This window comes from Mixophyes fleayi, chromosome 1 (assembly GCF_038048845.1).
Source record: "Mixophyes fleayi isolate aMixFle1 chromosome 1, aMixFle1.hap1, whole genome shotgun sequence".
Taxonomy (NCBI): domain Eukaryota; kingdom Metazoa; phylum Chordata; class Amphibia; order Anura; family Limnodynastidae; genus Mixophyes; species Mixophyes fleayi.
This window is the reverse complement of record NC_134402.1, coordinates 297,396,837-297,418,301: the sequence shown is the minus strand read 5'-3', so window position 1 is coordinate 297,418,301 and position 21,465 is coordinate 297,396,837. Positions and strand designations below refer to the sequence as shown.

At 40.5% G+C, this 21,465-nt stretch overlaps 1 protein-coding gene across 1 annotated transcript in view; it reads right to left on the bottom strand.

Moving 5' to 3' along the window:
• Positions 1–15,928, bottom strand: part of AOPEP (aminopeptidase O (putative)) — a 466,448-nt gene extending 450,520 nt beyond the window's left edge. Inside the window, exon 1 of the mRNA XM_075211079.1 lies at positions 15,833–15,928. The gene's annotated coding sequence lies outside the window, so the exon portion shown is untranslated. The remainder of the gene's footprint in view (positions 1–15,832) is intronic.
• Between the last annotated feature and the right edge of the window lie 5,537 nt (positions 15,929–21,465).

Sequence of the window (21,465 nt, the reverse complement as noted above, 5' to 3'; positions counted from 1 at the left end):
TCCCAGGAACTATCCTGCTGCTGCTCTGTGTTACCATCATCGGGTTAGCAATAGTTCTACTCCTCCATTACTCCTCTGAGCTGCCGTCATCTCTCCTCCACATCTGGCTCCACCTACTACTCTGCCTAGCACACATCCAGGGGACCGCGACCTGCGGGATAGGGGCAACTAAGTCCTTACCCCCTTGTGGGGGTAGAATGGCATTTTTTAGCCCAATTATTACATTTTTACGAACCTTCTTGTACAGGTGAGGAATAGCTTTTCTTGTAAAATGGTGTCGTGACGGAATTTGGTAACGGGGACACAAGACTTCAATTAACGGTCTAAAACAAGCTGCATTAATAGTGGATATTGGACGCAGATCTAATACTAGCATAGTCACCATGGCGTCTGTGATCCGCTTTGCGACTGGGTGACAGTTTTCATACTTGCTTCCTCTTGCAAAGGATTGTTTAACAGTCAATTGTTGTAAACTACTAGTACTCTTCTTCTTGGTCTGCTTCTGGTTTGAAGACCCACCCCCAGCAGCAGCAGCAGGACTAACGATCAATAATTCTTCAGAGGAATCATGGGTAGTGGAGGAGTCATCTAGCCTTAGCAACTTGGATGCAGGACTAACTCCGATTGCTACATAGGATATTTATGAGGACGGTGTGGTGGGTGTAGATTGCAGGCGCCGGGATCTAGGTGAGAAAAGGAAGCTAGCCGATACTGGATTGCTTGTTGTTATTTTTTTAGCTTAAGTTTGAGATTTTCCTAACAGCTTGCCATGAACTCGCTTCAAATGGCGTAACATGGATGAGGTTCCTAGATGGTTAAGGTCCTTACCTCTACTGACTGTGGCTTTACAAACGCTGCAAATGACTAGACAACTGCTGTCAGGATTTGGGGAAAAATAATTCCACATAAGAGGTGGATTTTTTGGTCTTATGCCCAGGCATGACAATGGCATTATTATCACGTGCAAGAACTGCTTACACTAGTGCTGGACTTACACAAACATCATCCTCATCAACATCCTCATTAGCGGCCGACGTCAGCTACACAAATATCCCCCTCATCCTATTGCAATTTCAAGTGGCATCCTCAATTTGTGTATCACCGGCTACACTTGGACTGGTCATCCACACATCTGCAGAAATGCTGAAAGGAGGCTTCTTTAGGAGTATAGTATCAGAAATTTCAGGCTTACACCTAACACTCGTGGATAGACTCTCCTCAGGGATTTGTGTCATTTCTGAATCTGAACATACATTTTCCTCTAATGCCTTACTGTTTTCTTCCAGCTCAGTCTTTACACGTAAAAGTATTTGGGCACCACTTTTTGAGTCAGAATGACAAGGGGGTAAATGTATTATGGTTCGGTTTTTTCAACTTGCTGGAAATCGGCGAGTTTACAGCTAAAATTTAAAGCGGCGCTGGCTTGTAAAGGCAAACTTGCATTTACAAGCCAGCACCGCTTTAAATTTTAGCTGTAAATGCCGATTTCCGGGAAGTTGAAAAAACCGGACCATAATACATTTACCCCAAGGTCTTGTATCGTCAACACTAACCTTACAATAAGATGGCTCACTGACAGTTGCAGAACTAGCACTCATAGCGAAGGTCTGATTCTTCCTTGCCAGTGCGTGTGTAGAAAGGCATGTTGGCAATTTTATTTTTTTCAGCACTTAACTTTGCCTGGATTACAGGTGTTTTTTCTCTTTACAAAAGGTAAAAGGTGCTTACATATTTGTTTCCCTGACTTAAAAACACTATGCATTTTAACATAGGCTTTAGCAGACGATGTAGAAGGATTACTATCATCATGACTGGTGCCAGCAGTTGCTTGGTGATCCTGGTCTTCTGTGGACTGATGTGAATCCACTTTGATGACAGTACAATGTGACTGTAGACTTTTAATAACACTGCCAGCCCTATTACTATAATTTCTGTTTCAGCACTGAAAACTGCCACCTCTCTTGTTTCTGGGTGAGCTATGGCACAGTACAATGTCACTGGAGACTGCCACCCCTCCGCTTTGTCTTTCATTAATGACGCTGCCCAACTGCACTGGAGACTGCCAATAACCCTGCTACCCCTTCTGTGTCTCTCTGTGAAATGGCGCTGGATCTCCGTGGTGGGCGATACTTATAGAATCCCGAATTTGCGAGATCCGACAACGCAACAGTGACGTTTTGCCTCGTTTTCACTTGCGAGGGCGCGCAAAAGTACTGAGCCGGCTCGGCACTCAGATCAGTGACGTTCATGTGGGCTTAGTTCTCGGAGAACCAAGCTCGAGCAGCTCTTGTTTATACCCTGTTATGACTCTAATGATGTTATGGCTTAAATTGTTTAAACTCTTATGCTATTGGTAATACCTATTATTTTTGTATTAAGGCATTTAGCGACTCCGTGATAAGTTGTAGTTCTGTCGCAGAGTAAAGACACGTTATATTGGTATACTTAATAGCTTTGATTATATGTTATGAATAGAAGGTTCTAGATTGGGGCGCCCATGGCCCGGGCACACGCCCCCACATACATACTACTTTCCTGCCACTTCCTTTCCTCTACTTAGTGTCATAAGTGTTAGTTCCCTTACGGGTACTATTTCAGTTTTGTTCTCTTGCTATTCTTTATCCCCCTTTTCTAATGTGTCCTTCTCCCCGCTTCCTCCCCAATTGGAGACGATGACCGCTCCGGTCAGCCTTCTGGGTCCGCTATCCTACTCAACTTAAAATACTAGGTTAATGATTAACTTTCTTTCTATAAATGCGAAGGGCTTGAACTCCCCCAATAAACGGAGGATCGCCCTTAAAAGTTTTATAGCCCAAAAGGCCGATATTGTAACGATACAGGCGACCCCCTTCACCTTAAATTCCTCACCACAATTTCATAAACTTAAATATGCAACTTGCTATTCAGCCTCTGGCCCGTTTAAGAGAAATGAAGTAGCCATTTTGATTAGCGCCAACTGCCCCTTTAAGTTGTAGAAACAAATCACTGAATAAAAATGGTAGATATCCGATACTAGTGGGGAAAACAGGAAGTCAGTTTTTTTACGTTAGTCTCTTTATATGCCCTGAACTCTCACCAACTCCCTTTCCTCAGGAAGCTATGTAAAGCCATCCACAAAGTAAAATGTGGAACACAATTATGTATGGGGGATTACAATGGAGCTCCAGATCCTAAGCTAGACTGCACTTCCAGTCCCTTCAAATAAACGACAACATCCTCTGCTATGGTCTCCTTGGCGTTTTCTCAACTGTTAGCGGAATATGACTTGTATGACATGTGGAGGGCATACCACCCAGGTGAGAAGGACTACACATACTTCTCCCATGTACACAATTTATACTGAAGAAATTATCTTGTATTATCTGATAAGTGGTCTCTACAACACATCAAAAGAGTTGAGATTTTAGCCATTACCTGGTCAGACCATCCCCTTTGGTGTGGCAGTTGGAACTCATTGTTGGGCATTGCCCACCTAGACCCTGGCAATTGGCAGACTACATTGTGGCTGATTCGGGAGGGGCTCAAGTAATGAGGGAGTCATTAGAGTCTTATTTAGAGATCATTCAACATAGAAGATACAACAGTTTAAATCCATTGGTGCGCCCTTAAGACAGTTATGAGAGGAGCCGCTATTCAAATTGCAGCTACAATCATAAAAATGCAAACAGAAGTTCAGTATCACGAATCGGGATCTTAGTCCTGTTTACACCACTCAGCGGTACCATATCACAGTACATCTCCCTCCTGATCGAATGCAGCATTCTATCCTGGGACAAGCGTGACTTCTGTCTGCAGTACTGGAGGCTGCCATCTTGGGTAGACATTTGCTAAACATCCTGCTGAGTCTGAACATCTGGGACTAGATTTACTAAGCTGCGGGTTTGCAAAAGTGGGGATGTTGCCTATAGCAACCAATCATATTCTAGCTATCATTTTGTAGAAGGTACTAAATAAATGAAAGCTATAATCTGATTGGTTGCTATAGGCAACATCCCCATTTTTTTCAAACCCACAGCTTAGTAAATCTAGCCCCTGATCTCATCCACCAACTGGCTTCCTCTGCAGGCTATAGGAGTCCCCTCCTACACTCAGCAATTTGCCAGTGCAACACTTTCCTAGTTCTAGACTACCACAGCTTCTGTTTGTTTACTGATTCATCCTGTCTGCTGTATACAGATCTCAACCATCAGTCCTTTGTGTAAATTCAGCTTCACCCAGTTTGCTGTTCTATGGATTTCTACCATTAACTCTCTGAGTAAGTTCAGGTTCATCGGGTATGCCGTTATATGAACTGCAAACCATTAACCCCTTGTGTGAATTCAGCTTCATCCTGTTGCAGTTATATGAACTGCAAACCATTAACCCTTCATGTGAATTCAGCTTTATTCTGCCTGCTGAAATAAATACTTTGGTTATTTATTCCTCGTGTGGAAACACATTCATTCTATCTGCTTGTGTACAGATTCCAGCTATTAACTTCTGTGTGAATCCTCCTCTCCTCAATCTATTCCTTTCTCTCCTACTGGCTATCTGGGGTAGTAGGTAGTTGCTCTGAGTCACCCACCTTCTGGAGCCATTTCTGTGACTCAGGGGTTCCAGGCCTAACTCAGGTTCTGAGTTGCCCTGGGCCAGTTTCAGGCTTAGTCTTTTCAGGAGGTTACCACCCCTGTATATCCTCTGCCTGAGTTCCGAGTCTTCCCAGTCCCAGTTGTAGTACTATATTTGCCTGAGTCTCTGAGTTCTTGGAAGCACTGAGTCTCTCGTCGTGGGTTCAGGTCCCCCCTGTTCCCTTTTCCAGGCTCCAGTCCATCAGGTCCAGATTGCAGGCATTTATTTCAGTATGAAGTCCAGTCCAGCATTCCTCCTCCTAACATCCTGTTTATGGGATTAGTGCAAGCTCTATGAGCAAGGTATTCATCCGGCCCCCCAGTTTCCACTACACTCCTGCCACAGCTAGTCTCAGGAGTCCCGAGACTGATCCCAGAAACCCCATTGCCATGAAATTCAGGTCTCTTACGAGCTTCAACATTAAAAGCCCAACACAAAAATTCACCTCAGGATCCCAAGATTAAAGCCGAACTGACTGCCTTAAGCAGGAAAATTAACAATGTTTCCCTTTTACAGATAAACAATGCCATAACTGTTATGAATCCCAGTGCATTCATGAAGAGCAACAGAAGTGTAAAGCAAAGTGTCTTTATTCAGGTAAATACACAAACAAACAAAGATAACTCAGATCCACTGATAAGAACAGGTTCCTAAGGAGACTGTATAGTAAAAATGGCAGGAACAGGTATTATAAGTTTTACCCCAGTCCAGAAGGCACAAGGCTGTCCAGGAAAGCAGACAGAGTCCAGGGATCAAGCAGTGATCAGACAAACAAATCAAAATAACCAGGCAGAGATCAAGCAAATAAGCAAGGTCCAGAAGTCTCACCAAAATGTCAGGGCAACAGGCAAAACAGCGTGGTCCAAGGTACAGGCAAACGATTCGGGGTCTCAGGCAAGGTCCAAGGTACAGGCAGGGGTCATACACAGAAGTTCAGTCCAGCAGGTATATACCAAACAGCACAGGAGCAGGCTAGCAGCAGCCAGGAACAAACAGATGAACTGCACAGAGCACAGCTAGAGGCAGGTACTTCAAGCAGTGCGACAGGTGCAGTTCTAATCAGGCATAATGCAAGGAGATTAACTCCTTCAGGCAAGTAGAAGAGTTCAGGAACAGAATAGCAGCACCTCTGGTGGTATGAGGCACTGTTGCTAGGTACAAACAACAGACAGAGTTGTAACAATAACCAGACTAAATCAGCGATTTTATACCTTAGGTAACAGACACACTAAACTGTTGGCCCGCAAGCTCCGAGGAAAAAATGCATTTAACAGGATTAAGGCTATACATAACTCACAAGATACCCATACCAAAGCGCTACGGAATATGTTGGCGCTATATAAATAAATGATGATGATGATATTTCTAACCTCTTTAGCATAGTGAATAGATTCGCTTCACACTATGAGGATCTTTACAACCGAAAGACAGACGCAACTCTGACCCAGCTATCTTTAGTCTATTAATAAATCATGGCCCCCAGTTCTCCATTCTTATCCCCCGGAGGCGGCTCTGGCTTTGAGTTCGGACTGAAAGGAGGATGAGGTTAAAGATGCCATAAAGGCCATGAAATGTGGCAAAGCCCTCGGCCCTGATGGCTTCACTCAAGACTTTCCAGCCCGAGCTGACCGCAGTCCTTACGCATCTATTTAACTCAGCCACCCGAGATACATTCCTCCCTGCAGAAATGTTTGAGGCGCAAATAATTACCATCCCAAAAACAGGTAAAGATCCATCCTATTGCCACAACTATCATCCCATAGCACTTTTTAACTCCGATCTAAAAACAAATTGGCAGACTGATTGCGAACTGGTTAAACCCCATCCTACCACAACTAATTCATTTAGACCAAGTGGGTTTCGTGCCTGGTAGACAGACACCAGACAACACAAAGAGGGTTTTAAACATTTGTGAGAATCATTCAGCTAATTCCATACCCATTATTACTATAGCTGGACGTTGAAAAAGCCTTCGATAGAATCCATTGGGAACATGTGTCTGCAATCCTAAACAAATTTGGGTTTGGTGGTTCTTTCCTCACCAAATCATGGGTAAACTTTGAAATATCTTGGATGGGTAGAGTAGCTGACTTAAAACTGATGTTGCTTCCAAAAATTCTGTATTTGTTTCTATCCATCCCCTACCTTGTTCCCATGTCCCTACTCAATAAATTCTATGCTATCGAATTTAGCTTCATTTGGCGCAATAAGAAACCTAGGCTATCTAGAGAACAAATGTTTAGATCTAAATTAAGAGGTGGCCTAGCAACTCCTAAGTTGGAAGCTTACCAACATGCTGCCTTACTAGACCAACTTAGAGACTGGCAGGCTCCTTCCCCACTTACACTTTGGGTGTCCATTGAACAATACAGTTCCTCTCCATTCCCGCTGGCAGACCTTTTGTCACTAGACAAACCTAACAGACCAAGCTCAACAACTTCCTTTCATTGTGTAAATTTATTCCCTTATTGTCTGGGACAAAATGACGCTCTTATCACCAGATTATCAACTCCCCTCAGCTAACCTCTTCACTATTGCCCTATCACAATTGATTCTAGACCTGTGCCTTGACTTTTGGTATAGACAAGGAGGTAAGCGAATACAGGATCTTTTTAACAGAGGTTCACTTCACTGTTTTTTCCTGTAGCACACAAATACTTGATAGCTTATTTGTACACTGAAATTTAAAGTTGATATTTGTGTGCTACATGAAAAAACAGTCAGTATTTAACTTATGTGCTAAAACAAAATACTAATTTGCACCCCTTGCACTGTAACATGGTTTTGTCCAGGAGACTGAAATAAAAAGTTTCTCAAGTTAAGATCCTTAATGAATCAGGCCCTAGATGTTTTTTTTCCCCAAGTCAATTTTTACATTTTGGCAATGTGCCTATTTCACAGGGAATAACTTTGTTTTTCTTCTTTGTACATAGTTTCATTTTATATTTGTTTTTGTGACAGATATAGCCTTTTGGCAGAGGAGAGCAAAAAATATCTTTATTTTGCGAGCTACATAGAAAAAAGGTGAAGAACAGGATAATAATTTGCCATGACTATTTCCCCTATTTATTTTAATGAATTTAATGTTAATGTTATCTGAAAATATTTATCTTACAATGTAATCATCTTGTCCTCCTGATTCATTAAGGATTCATTAAGGAACTTAGGCACGAAATTGAGTAAGTTTTCTTACATAAGTTTTCTGGACAAAACCATGTGCTTAAGCCATCAGGCACAGTCACAACCCTTGCATTGATAACAGGTATTATTTTTCTACTGCTACATGTACGATCCCTAAGGATGGAGGCTGAATGTGTATTTAGCTGTAGATTTTGGAGGGACTTGGTGGCCTCTTCAACATTTTGGTATGATGTCTAGCAACTCCCAGGCCTGCCTTGAGAAAATATCATTGCTCCACAAGGTGGTACTCAAATAATAATAAGAATGACACAAACAGGACATGTCATGAACAAGATGGCTACATGTATAGGTACAGTGGTGATTATAGTTCCAAAATCGTGAGATTTCATAACAGCAAAGTACAACTGTAAAGAGTCAAGCTCTATACTAAAACAGTTATATCTGGGTTCCAAAATGGTCTTATTTGGGAGTTTACTCTAATCTACAAAACTACTTTAAAACTCTTTCATCACTTTGTGAATGCAAGGTTCCCACTTTCATGGCCAAGTCCATTTTCAGGTGTTGGGTGTATCCATTTTACAGATAATTATATAATTTTATCAATTAGCAAAGTGAATTTTGTATTGTTTTTCTTAGGAGACATAGAAATTTCTTTTGGTAGCATATTGGAATACATATCTTTTTAAGTCTATTACATAGGGAACAAGAATAGGAATTGAGTGCCTTCTGTAACTATTTGATATAAAGAAGCAAAGGTATTTTTAAACGACAAACCGAATTTTATTAAACTATATATCATGAAACATATTATAAAAATATGAAAAAAAGCAATGGATAAGCTCACTGTATATAAAAATATATAAATTGTAATCACAGCAAAAACAATAAACATATCATACTTCATATGCAAGGGATGGCCAACACTTACCATAAACATATTACAATTTGGCAAACTGTAAATGGGTACAGTACATATTAAAACTAATCTAAGTAGTTCACCAGTCTAATGTTATACTGTTATTGTTATTATTACTATTTAGTATAGTTTTGTACTAGACCAGTTAGTGGTTTGTCTTACAGGTTGATGTTTGTAAACCAAATCTAAACTATTTTTGTTGATGCCCCCCGCACTCTTACACCCACTCCCCGAACTCTATCCCAGCTTGGGCCTTCCCTGCCCGCGCCCCACCCCCTACTGTTGCTGCGCCTTGTAGCAACACTTTCCTTGCTCTCCGAAGTCTATCAACCATAGGTCGGCCACTCTATGTCCGGCCTTCCTTTCTCCTCCCTGGCTGGTTGCAGACGGCTTAAACTTGACCTTGTCCCTTGCCCCCTAATCTTTCTATTTCCCAACTTTATTCACGCTCTCATGCCTTTTCCGCCAAAACATGTACCCGTCGCGATCCATAAAGGGTCGGGGATACGGGGGAGCCCCTCGGTAAAGCATTTTAGACTATCTCCTACAGCATGTCTCTTAAGTTACTGACAGTCAACGTTAAGGGGTTGAACACACCCCAGAAACGTACTACACTTCTGGCCGCCCTTAAAAAGTCACATGCAGATATCGTTTTCCTGCAAGAGACCCACTTAACCGAACCTCATGCAACACTCCGAGGAAAGCTCTTCTCGCAGACTTTTTTCGCCTCAGCTGCCTCTAAGCATCGAGGTGTGGCCATTCTGATAAGACCATCTGTCCCACTGGTGGTGTGCCGCTCGATCACAGACCCAGAGGGTCGTTATCTTATGCTTATAGGCACATTGGGCCAGCTCCCGGTCACCCTGGTATGCTGCTATACCCCAAACGCCCAAATCTCCTTTCTCCAGAGACTTTTCAGCCGTATACATAAACATGCCGAAGGCCATTTGCTTATGGGAGGCGACTTTAACATGATTCTAGATCCCTCTCTAGATAGATCACCATTGCCCACACCTTCATCTCAATCCCAGGCACATACTGTGCGGCAGGCTACTAGATTTGCCTCATTATTAAAGGAGAATTCTCTTCTGGATGCTTGGCGGGTGGTTAATGGCACTGATAGAGGTTATACTTTTTACTCTCACCCCCATAATGTATACACTCGAATAGATTACTTCCTGGTTGACGCTAAACTAGCTACCAAGCTTCGCAGAGCTGAGGTTCACCCGTTCACTTGGACAGACCATATGGGTATCTCTTTTCAGTTGGACATGGGAAATCTCCCCAAGCGAAGTCCAAACTGGCAATTGGATGATTATCTTTTGCTTAATCCTGCGACATGCCTAAAGATTTCAGAGGCCCTCACTGAATTCTTTAATCTTAATGAAACCCCTGAAATATCTTTGTCTATGATCTGGGAGGCGCATAAAGCCACAATTCGTGAACGCCTTATTAGCATAGCTTCATCCCGACATAAGGAAGAGCGAGAACAGATATCCACACTGGAAGCTCGTCTTCTCTCCCTACTCACCCAGCATCAAGGCTCCATAGACAAGTCACACCTGAGAGAGTTGACGATAGTGAGGGGCAGAGCTCAATGCAGTACTATCCAAAAAAACAGCCGGTACCCTTAAATGGACTCAGCAGCTCTTTTACGAGAAAGGTGACAAGGCGGACTCCAAACTAGCCCCAAAACTCCGTCAGAGGCGCACACGTAACGCAATCTCGTCTATCAAGACCTCTAAAGGGCAGTCAACATATAACCCAAACGCTATTCTGAAGGAATTTCAGACATACTACTCTTCACTATACAACTTGAACGCCTCAGATCCAGCACCTCCTGACTTAGATAGAAAAATAAATGCCTACCTGCGTTCTTGTAAACTCCCGCAACTATCTAAATCATAAATTTAAATTATCAGTTCCGATATAACAAACAAAGAAACTATTACAGCTTTACGTATTATGAAGGTAGCTTCTGCCCCGGATGGCTTCCCTGCTAAGTATTATAAGAAATTTGCAGGGATCCACAGTCCAAAGCTGACTGCTTGGTTTAACTCTACTCGATGGGGCCCCCTTTGACCTGGCCACGACCCGAGCCCGGATTACCGTTATACCGAAAGACGGTAGAGACCTTTCTCTTTGTAGTAGCTATCGTCCCATATCCTTACTTAACGTAGTATTTGAAAATATATGCTAAAGTTCTTGCAAATAGGGTTAATTGTATCCTCCTGAAATTAGTACAGCCCGATCAGGTTGGATTTGCCCCAGGCCGGCAGGCAACACCAGAAGGACTATAGACCTCATCCAGTATATCAATGAGCGTAAACTACCCTCCCTCCTTTTATCCCTTGATGGCGAAAAGGCATTTGACCGCATTGGCTGGCCCTTCATGATGAAGACCCTCTCTGCTTATGGCTTCAAAGACCGCTTTCTTAAAGGGGTCTCCGCCCTGTATGTCAATCCAACCGCTTCTGTTCAGGTGAATGGGTGTTCCTCCCCATCTTTTCAAATTCAAAACGGAACACTACAAGGTTGCTCCCTCTACCCACTTCTGTTTGCACTTACCATAGAACCCCTGGCCTTGAAAATACGACAAAATCCCAACATCTCCGGCATACAATTATCCTCCAACATCTATAAGATTGCGCTCTACGCAGATGACATCCTCCTTACCATTACTAATCCCCTAACATCGTTACCAAACCTATTTCAGGAGCTCGATCATTTTTCTATAGTCTTGAACTTTAAGGTCAATACGGCCAAGACGGATATCCTGGATCTCAATATCCCAGAAGTTGAAGCAGCTTCTGGAGCTAAATTTTCCATTTCACTGGAATTCCGATAGTATCAAATATCTGGGTATAGCAATTACTAGAAAGGTAGAAGACGTCTACCAAGCAAACTACCCCCAATTGATAGCATGCTTTAAAAAAGACATGATTTCTTGGGACAAGTTGATAATATCTTGGGTGGGCCGGATTACATCAGTGAAGATGAATTTGCTCCCCAGGCTGCTTTACCTTTTCCATACCCTCCCCATCAAAGTTCCTCCCTCTACTTTTAAAATGCTGCAAACTTCTATCATGCGCTATATTTGGTTAAATAAGAGACCCAGGATCTCTGCTCGTATTCTACAACGCTCTCCCATGGCAGGTGGCCTCGGCATACCCAATCTCCGCAATTATTACTATGCGGCACATCTAGCTCAATGTGTCCAATGGCACTCCTCGCCTGGGACCAGGGTTTGGGTTGATATAGAATCAGACTTGTTAGGAGGCTCACCTATTTCTTCTATCCTCTGGTTCTCAGCCACACAGCGTCCAGCCCCCTCTCGAACTCATCCAGTAATAGCCCTCTCCCTTTCAATCTGGTCTCGGTGTAGTTGAATGGCATCTCTATCTCCTGCCCCCCAGATACTTATACCCCTTTGGTTGAATCCAGCTTTTACACCAGGTCTATCACGTCCTATGTACACAAAATGGGCAGGGGAAGGTAAATTATTACTGCTAAACCACATAACAAGGACTCTAACGTTCCCTCAGTTCTCAGAATTAACTGAGCGGTGCGGGTTTGTGATGGGGCAGTTCCACCAATACTTACAAATCAGACATTATCACCAACAGGTTAAGGTTCGGCTATCTGCTAGGCCCCCCAATGTGTTTGAGAACTTATGCCTATCAGGGCCAACCTCAAAGGGTCTAATCTCAACGCTATACAATGCCCCACTCCCCACCTCCACGGAGGCCAAGGACCGTTTCCAGACACAGTGGGAGGCAGATTTGGGAACATCTCTAGATCCAGAAGAATGGTCGGACATCTATGAGTGGACAGCAAGCTGCTCCATAAATGTCCGCACCAAAGAAAACGCCAATAAATTGCTGCATAGATGGTACTACGTTCTCTCTAGGCTTCATATTATATACCCTCAAACAAGTCCAACATGTTGGAGACTGTGGCCATACTGGCAACTTCATACACACATGGCGGGACTGCCCCAAACTGCGCCCGTTCTGGACAGAAGTTCTCACATTAGCAACAGCTATTCTTGATACTCCTGTGCCCTCCGATCCTTAGCACATATTACTGCCTTTACCTGTCCCAGGCCTTCCAACACACACCCACAAGCTTCTTCGGCATATAATCAGTGCAGCTACCTGTCAAATAGCTGCCCACTGGAAGAACCCCATTCCTCCAACGCTCCAAATGGTCTGCGGTCGGATCTGGCACACCTTTCAGATGGAACACATCACCAGCGTGCTTAGGGGCTCCTCCGTGTCCTTCAACAAAGTCTGGTCTCCCTGGGCTTCATATTATAACCAACCTCTGCTTCAATGCTAGTTGAACCCGACTCGCTACTGAAAATACCAGATTGAACTATTATCTTCCGCTAAAAATATAAAAGCGTGAATTCCTCTCCCCTTCCCTAACCCTCCCAATCTGTTCTCCCCCCCCCATTTTGCCTTGTACCACCCCCTCTTCTTTATTCTCTTTATTCTCTCCCCTTTATTTGTATAATTTAAAACAAAATAACATCTTCATGGTACCATGCTCATATAAAGCTTAATTTGTTTTGTAAAAGCTATGTGAGAGTGTCATACACACTGTTAAATTTATATGTGCATTTGTCATCTCACTAATGTACCCTTCAAAAACTTTTCTATTTTGTAATACTGTTCAAGATAAGATGTTACTAATAAAACATATTTAAAAAAAAACAAAAAAAACCTAATCTCAGTATACTCCAAAAACATTATTTTATTTAAAAAATGAACTCAATATTTTAGCAATACTACAGTCCCTCATTCTGGTTAGTGAGAGAAAAAAAGTCAGTACCTACACCATCTAGTTATAATTACTGTTCCTTTATCATTCCACCAACATATTAGGATCCTACTTATAGTTCCAGAAATTGATATGAACAGAATTCATATTGCACGATTCATATTGTAGGATAATAATACTGTAATTTGTAGACTGCAGGGCTACTGAGAGTTTTGTTCCTGAAATGATTGCATTCATATACAGAACCGTCCAGTTCAGCTTTAATGTGAACAACCCGTGGTAGCAGTTAGAAAAAGTTCAGCTTATCAAAACACACAAGCTTAATGCATTTCATCACATAGACCAGTGATTTCATAATTTGTAAAAGGAAACATATGCCAAATTTGGGGAAAGAAACTTTCAAGTTTCTGTTTTTAACTTAACTCCACACTTAATGCAAGCTAATGAACTAATCTAAAGTTGTAATCAGCTGGCATTCCCAAGTATAGCAATAACTAATTTATGAAGTTTATTTTACAAATAACAAAAATGATAGGGCTATAAATATAAGTTTATATTTTCATAATTGTTTATTTTACATTATTATTGCTTTTATTATTGTTATTTATAATTTAGTGAGACATTTGTTTGTATGATGGAGCTTGCCTTTTGCCAGCAGTAAAGGCTTCATTTAGAGTTGGATGGCATTTTTTTGTCCCAAATATACCCGTAAAAATTGTTAAATATACCTGTTGTTAAATATACAATTATCAACTAGACTTAATTGACATGCCAGCGATTTCACCTATAAATAATCTATATTAAGAATCTATCTTTCCTCTATCAATAATCTGTCTATAAAATATTCCTCTTTCCAACCTAGAATTGCTTGGTAGAAAGCTTGCATTAACAGTAATCTCTCCCTATAATCAGCGGTCCCGTTAGTATGTTGGGGCCATTGTTTAGCTATTAGCCTCTCCCCCAACACCCCCTCCCCCCGCACACACCTTTTATGCCTCCTTATGGGGTTATTTCCGCACCGATTTTAAATCCTTGCCACTTTTAGTATAAATAGCCTATGTCAATCTGGTCTGCACTGACTGATAAATTGCACATCTATTAATCCCCAGTGACTTAAAAAGCATGTTACATGAAACACTTTATGATTTATATCCAGCTATGGTTTGATTATTATTATAATACACTGATCAGCATAATCAGTAAGCATATCATAACCAACTATGAACTCTATATTGTTCCCCATCTATAACAACCTGCATGCTGTTCCCCAGCAAATCAAAGTAATCAATGACCAGTCAGTTATTCCCCAGCAATCAACAGCATATTGTTGCCCAATGACCGTCATCTGAATTTACAGGAATGACCAGCATTCCAGGCTTCAGACTACCTCACAAGTAGAATTAAAATATGTTTGCGCCACCTCCTGCCAGCTGGTAGTGGGGTTCTCCCCCTCACTGCAGTGATGATGATCATCACCACAAATGTGCAAACATTTCTCCAGCACATTTCACACATCTATAACCTGTTTGCCCACTAGTCACCACTGCTACATGTGATGTCACTAACATACAACTTAAATCACTAGCACACATAGCTCATTTAAGTCAAAGGTGCTATATGAACTAAACTAATTTACTACCAGGGCAAGAAATTTGAGGTCACATTACAAGGGAACAAAGTCAACAAAAAAGGGTCAGTCCCCATAATACATATATACTAACAAGTGTATTGTGCTAATCAAATTTCATTATTTAACTTGCAATATTTCTCAGAAGCTCATTGTAATTCCATCAACAAAACACATACAGCCATTTTTTGGCCTTTGGCCCATCTGGCTGATTATTGCCCACCCAATGTAAAGGATGTCACAAAATAAATTCTTACATTTCTAAAACAATTACAGCACTAAACTAATCAATTAATGGATTTATATGTGAATTATGTGGCATACTTTGAAGAGCAATTGTAGGTTAAACTCAATTTAAAATAACGTTGTGCTGATCATTTATTGAAGTTATAGCAAATCAAAATATATGATTTTGAACAAACTTAGGTAGAAATTGCAGCAGCTTTAAGTTTCTCATTCATATATTACATTACAGTGCAAACGTTACAGAAAGTATTGCTTAACATTTTTCTCTATGGATGTAACTAGTAGCATCATTTTGCATAAAAATTTCAGCAAAATTAGTTATTTTTATTATGCTAATACAAAGTTAATCCACACAGAGGGGACGTACTGTATGTTTAAAAGGCAACTTGTAAAACACAGGACAGGCTTGCAGCTGGAGAGCTGCAGTTTAGAACTGGTACTATGGTCATCCAGGAGCTGCAGAGTCACGGCTAGTTCATGCACATAGCAGGTCCCTAGCCCGAACTCACCAGCTGAAGCTTGTACTCAGCACCTGTCCATGCAGCTGCTACAGCTACAACTTCTGGCTCTAGATGACTGGATCCCGCAGCACCATCAGTTCCGTGTACAAGGCTGCAGATTCAACACTGGAAGCGGAGACTTCACATTCACATCAGCACATTCCACACACAAAGGTAAACAGGAAATGTCTTAAAAACTATGATACCAGCATTATAACTGGACAGGTAAAAAGTCTATTTTCATGTGTAAGTTCACCATACACATGTACACACACATATATCTATATATATATCTATATATATATATATATATATATATATATATATATATATATATATATATATATATTCTCTCAGTGTTTTATTTTTGTCCGATTAGCATAATTGCCAACCTCTGAAAAATCATTTGAGAGAGATTCACCAAGTTATGTTATGAACTGCAGTAGTGAATTTACTGTTGCACTGCTTGATCTAGGCAATAAGGTCTCCCTTGCAGATGCATAACAGGTGGGAATAAATAGAACAAAGCAAAAAAAAAAAAAAGGCCCGATTGCAGCATTAAACATTTTATCATGTAGATAAGTTTGATAAATTGGCTCCTAAATCTTTAACTGTCAAAAAATCTCTTCAATTTTAACAAATACATTTGGGGCTTCTAATAAATTATTGAAGTAAATAAATATATAAAAATGTACTCGTAATGGAAGCCTCTCATTTTAGGGAGATTAGGTGACTATAATTAAAAGCTGTATTTTTCTTTCTTCACGTTGAACCTGGCAAGGCCTTCAAATAAAAATGACATTTCTGGTCGTGTTGCCATTTAATATCACCAGCTATATAATAAATAGCTTGTGTACACATACAAACGCTTACTCTACTCTCATCCTTGTTGCCTATTATCCTCTTTAGATCTCAAAATTGCTCCTTCTATTGTCCCATTTATTCGTCCTTTAATTTCTTTTATTTTAATATAGAAATTAATTTTATTTGAATTTCAAGAGTTTCAAAAATTGAAAAGGACAAGGGTGCATATATTGGTTTAACATATAAACTTCATATTTCAGGTTGGGTGCCTATTACTCATATGCCTACTCTCCCAGAATGTCCAGGAGACTCCTGAATTTCTAGAATTTTTAGCAGTGCAACCTCCCACATCTGCCCTCTTCCCTAGTAAAGTAGGAGGCGGTAGGGCTCAATGATGCGATTCAGAGCAAAATGCCTCCCCCTGACCCCGCTGTCATAGGCCAAAAATTGCAGCGTTGGGAAGCTGGATGGGGGTGGTTTAATAATGCAGTTCACGCACAACGCCCCTCTGGACTCAGCAGCGTGGTCTGCCCTCCATGATCTCCAGGAGGGCAGATCGAAGATGTTTGCAAGTATGATATTACTTCAAATTTTTTCTCTTATTGAACTTCTGAACCCTCTTCAGCCTAATTATATCTCCTCTCTGTCTGTTCTCCTGCTTATGGCTGTCTCCAATTGCTCTTTCTATACACCCCTTTTTGTCTCTTTCCTCCCTGTTGTCTATTTTTTCTTCTTTCTGTTTTTTACTTACTCCTCCATTTCAGCTCTTCTTTGTCATGCTTTCAGCTCAAGCTCTCCTATCAGCCGAACAGATGTTCTCATTTCCGGAGTTTCTCAGGGTTCAGGTTGGGAGTCAGTGCCTCTACAGATCTGCTAAGGCAGTCTTAGTTGTAGGTTGCAGACAGGCACACCCTCTTCTGATCTAGGCCACAGTCAGGGAGATTAGGAGACTCCTCCGTGACTGCCTGCTATTTCTGGAAACTCCCGGACATTACGGTAGAGTCGGCAAGTATGTCAATTAGACTGATTCAGGATAGAAGAAAGAAGGTTCCTTATGGATTTAGGTGACAAAATCATAAACAAGGGATTTTAGTGATTATATCAGTTAATATAATACAACATTCGGGGTCTGAATGTTTTTTTTTACTATTAGGAAATTTTGTGGATTTTCATGTTTCAGTGGACATGCAATCACTTGTAGTTCCATAAACTTCAGCTTGCTCTGGCAGCTATGGGTATGTAGGCTCTTGTAGTTCTACAAATGCCAGCATCCCTATACAGTCACTATAACACTGGTGCTGGCTACTTGTTTTAGGTAGGAGGGGGTTTGTACACATTATGTTTATTTAAATCTTTTTTTTATTATTAATTAGTAAAGATTATTAGCAGCCGCAGGTATCATTACACCAGGCCTTTGGGAGTTGTAACAGATGCTATAAATAGGCTGCATTTTCAGTACTACTGCGTACTACTCTCTCACTATACATATATTGTGCTAGTATGCCTCTGACTCGCCTCTCCAGGAGAAGTGGGTCACAATTACAAGTTACATGGAACCCAAAATTCCACTTTGCTTTACTGCACATACACAGGTAAAAAAAAGGGTATTGTTGGAGCCAGTGTCATAATTTTGTCCCAGTGACAGGCAGCAAATACCAAATATATGGTCACCTGTACTTCCTGCGCGAAAGAGATCATCTCTGCTACAGCATCAGTAGAGCATTTGTTTACATGTATTAGAATGTTTAGAATGTATGTTTACATATTTAAAGAAGAATACAAATTCATAGTACACAAATATGGGTTAAACACAGAGAAACACAATTTACATATGCTTTTTATTAGAGATGAGCGGGCTCGAATATCTGAAATCCGAGCCCACCTGAATGTTGCTGCTCCGAGCCGGATCCGAGACAGATCCGGGTATTCCCGCCAATTGCAAAACTGAAACCGAGGCTCTGAGTCATAATCCCGCTGTCGGATCTCGCGATACTCGGATCCTATAAATTCCCCGCTAGCCGCCGCCATCTTCACTCGGGCATTGATCAGGGTAGAGGGAGGTTGTGTTAGGTGGTCCTATGTCCTGCTATATCTCGTGCTGTGCTGTGCTGTGCTGTGCTGGGGAAATAACAATGCCCTTAGAAGGACACAGCACAGCACAGCACAGCACGAAAAATTTTAAAAAAAAGTTATAAAAAAAATAATTATTAAAAAAAAGAAATAAAAAAAAAATATCCAAAAACAATCCTGCAGTATAAATCCATTGGTACTGCAATATTACAAAGTTCACTGATTCTGCAGAATAGACTGGGAATTAGTGGAAATGATTGTTATTGAATGTTATTGAGGTTAACAATAGCGTAGGAGTGAAAATAAACCCAAAAACTTGATTTTAACACTTTTTATGTTTTTTTCAAAATAAATCCGAATCCAAAACCTTAAATCCGAACCAAAACCTTTCATCAGGTGTTTTGCGAAACAAATCCAAACCCAAAACCTCAAGCAAATCCGAATCCAAAACACAAAACACGAGACACCAAAAGTGGCCGGTGCACATCCCTACTTTTTATTATGGCTCTAAATATACACCAAAATTCAAAAAAATACATATATTTGGTATCCCTGTAAAAGATGTAAAGTGACAAACACACAAGTATGGTCGCACACAGAGACAGGACTATCATCTGTTAGTTATAGGATAATACCATCGTCATATACAGATGGGGTGCTTTCTCATATGTCAAAGGTCATAACAAGAGAAGCAAAAAGAACAGCAGAGGCACTCCAGTCCCCAAAAAGAGAAAAAGATCATTATTTATTAAGACTTAATTTTATTGAAATTTTAATAAAAATAATTTGATTTTCAGACAAAAAGGTAAAATATTGGTTAAAAAATGATAATGTGTGTATATGTGGTGTATATTAAAATAAGTAATAAAGGAACCCTTCAGTGGCGTAATTGATTATTATTGGAGCATGACTCTATCATATTAATCCTTTTTGATGTATTTAAATACTCATAAGATTCCAACTAATGGTTAATCCGCAATGGATATTTTCATAGCAATATAAAATATTGAGTCTCTTATTTGCTCACAGATTTCTTTAAAAATAGTCCCAAATTAAATGTTTGTGAGTTTAGTTACATATGAGAATATACTCAACATCCCAAGGAGTAATAGATATGTGCATAGATATCAATCTCTGCTCCCAGTTAACATGCACCACATATACACACATTATCATTTTTAACCAAGAATTTACCTTTTTGTCTGAAAATCTAATTATTTTTATTACATTTTCAATAAAATTAAGTTTTAATAAATTATCTTTCTCTCTTTTTGGAGACTGGAGTGCCTCTGCTGTTTTTCTTTCTCTTGTAAAGATGTAAAGTGTACATAAAGTATACATTTTGTCAACTGAATTAATTTTGTGAAAGTACCTTATGGTAAAACCATGGAAAAAGTACCCTTTGCCCCCAAAAACCAAAATAAAAAATATGGTAAAGCGCTCAGATCTTTTAGAAAGATTAGTAAAGTAAATAATCTATAAAGCATTATTTAAAAAAGAGTTATAGAAATAAGGTTATAGTAAAGTTCCAAAGGGGAAAAAACCTTTCTTCCTGTATGTATATAAATGAGGACCTTTACAGTCTTGCAAGCTTATTATGACATATCATTTTACTATTTTCTCGAACCCCCTGTATATTACGCTTGTAAGCTTCATACTCTGTGGCAGGCCTAGATGTTGTCCCTTACAGCAATGCTCTTGCATGCTCCTCAACAGAAATCTCATTTTCTATATAATGCTGGTAAAATTACTCTATATACTGTATGTTGGCCAGATTTCCACAAAAGCCTCATTTTTTCAATATGTGTTGACATTTAACACAGCTGCAGCTTTTTTGAACAATTTTGAAAATGTACAGTTATTGTGAACTTGAACTGGCCAGTAATTCACAGCACTACATGGTATTGTGTAGTTTGTTTTCCTCCTTTAAATCATGGAACCGGAGGAGATCAATGCTGCTAAATAGCTGGTATCAGCATGAAACACAGATACTCTAAAAGCAAAGCATGTTTGTTAAGTAATCAGGGAAGTGACATTTTTATACATACAGCCAGTGGTCGAAGCAGTATGGGAAATCAAAAGTGACTGTATGAAAAATGTAATGGGAACATAAGCAAACAAAAGTTGATAGTTTTTAAAGTGAGCAGTAGGAGAATTGGCAGTATTTCATGCCACAGTATACCCCCCCCCCCCCCCCCCACACACACACACACACTTCGACCACTGCATAAAGCTATGTTCAAAGGGTCATTTGTTAAATATTAAGATGCACAACACAATTACCTTTAGCCAAATGTTTAGATGTTTGAAGAGGGCAACCACCGATGGATTCAGGGGGGGAGAGGGGCACGTGTTGAGGAAGTGTGATGTCAAATGGCCCCTGGATATTGTTGCAAGAACTTACATTATGAAGTAACTCTTTGATTAAGTATGTTTGGTTTGCCCGCCTCAAAGCATAATAACATTATTTTTCTGAACTTAATTTTATTAATTAGACATTGAGATATAAAATTTTTCAACCTCCTTCCAGAATCCAAAACTGCCAGAAGACCCAACGTGGTGTCACAAGTTGGGGTCTTAGACACACTTACCCTATCCACCGCTGTTACATCCTGGCTATATGGGTCTCTCCTGGTCACCTGCGGCAGTCTTGTGCACCACTTCTTCATTTGTAAACAAACACCTACTATTTGTTCTGCTGCATGGACAAAGTCATCTTGGATTCAGTCAGGTGATCCTTCTAGCCCAACCAGATTGCAGCAGCTGTG